This window comes from Macrosteles quadrilineatus, unplaced genomic scaffold (assembly GCF_028750875.1).
Source record: "Macrosteles quadrilineatus isolate MER2022 unplaced genomic scaffold, UCM_ALF_1.0 Scaffold_3__2_contigs__length_128488019, whole genome shotgun sequence".
NCBI classification, from domain to species: domain Eukaryota; kingdom Metazoa; phylum Arthropoda; class Insecta; order Hemiptera; family Cicadellidae; genus Macrosteles; species Macrosteles quadrilineatus.
Window position 1 is genome coordinate 106837155 of NW_026542596.1, and position 1542 is coordinate 106838696.

Below are 1542 nucleotides of genomic sequence, written 5' to 3' on the forward strand. Positions count from 1 at the left end.
GATTAAGTACTTTCTACACCTGTAGGAGAGGTGGGTAAAATTGAATTGGAACGTTCAACCTTGTGGAATTTTATTAATAAAAGCTAGCAACATCGCAACAATATCGAATCACTTATAATCTGTTAACAATATTTTGAGACGGTATAGGTAGATAGTAATAATTGGTAAGACGTTTGATTAAAGGAAAAGTTACCCCTCCACTTTTACTTTCTCCCCGTATACAGTACATAGTATATGGAGAAAGTATTTTTTCGTCAAAGTTTTTGAGTTTGAGTGGATATATCCATTTTCGGTCCCTCTGAACAAAAAAAAAGTGGTTTTCGAAGTGATGTTTGTGTGTGTAGATGTGTACAGACTACATAGCCACAGACCACACCTGTTGTCCGATTTTCATGAAATTTGCTATGTAGGTACTAATCCATGGTATCTCCAGGTATTTTTTCAATTTTTTTCTTAAATTTACATTTTTAATTGGGATTTTTTCAAAAAAAAAAACATAAAATAACGGAAAAATCTAATTTTCTCGAAAATGGCCAAAACGATTTTGATGAAAATTTAGTGTGTTATGGCCCAAGATTCTGAACAAATTGGTACACATCCATTTCCGTAAAAATTACGGTTCAAAAATTATTGTATCTTACGTTTTTTTCCCATCAAATTTAAAAAAATAAACGGTATCAGCATTCTGACCCATACTTTCTCCCTCAAGTTTGTCAACACCCTTTATCATGTGTAAGTGGTTAGAGTAAATATACGGAAATGGGATTTGTACAATTTTGTTCAGAATTTAAAGGACTACAACATACTAAATTTTTATCAAAATCGTTTGGGCCATTTTTGGGAAAATCCGATTTTTCCGTTATTTTATGGGGTTTTTACAGGAAAATAACATAATTTACAATAACTTTTAAACCGTAATTTTTACAGAAATGGGATTTGTACCATTTTGTTCAGAATTTAAAGGGCAACAACATTAAGGGGATTAAAATATGTTTTGCATTTAAAGTAATGAAATTCAAGTGAAGAGAGTGTACTGGTACCCCTACATTATTATTTAATTATTTGGATAAACAAAATGTTGTAGTCTTTACCTAGCTAAAAAAAAGAAAATACAGTCATGGTGAGCAGTTTTGTTTGTTTCTTACTTTTTATGCACCTGGCATTTTTCTTTTCCTTGCACCTTGAATCAACCTAAGACCTCTTGGGCCCATTTGCCCCAGCAGCCCTGATGGGGAGGCCCTATGAAAAATTCTACCTCCCTGATTAAAAGATCTAATAGGTAGCACAATCACCTGTGAAACACTGTAAACAAGTTTTTTTTTTACCTAGGAATAATTACAACCACAAAATTAAAAATGAAATAAAATTTGATCATCAAACAACTGTAACAGATTTGATTCATGCAACTTCTATGATACAAAGAAATAGTGAGTTGTATAGATATTCTACTTATTCCACTAGAAATTACCCAACACACTATCAACTTTAAGTGTTTGAAAGAAAATTGATAATTTTATTTATCTCTCTAAGAGGAGGTAAATC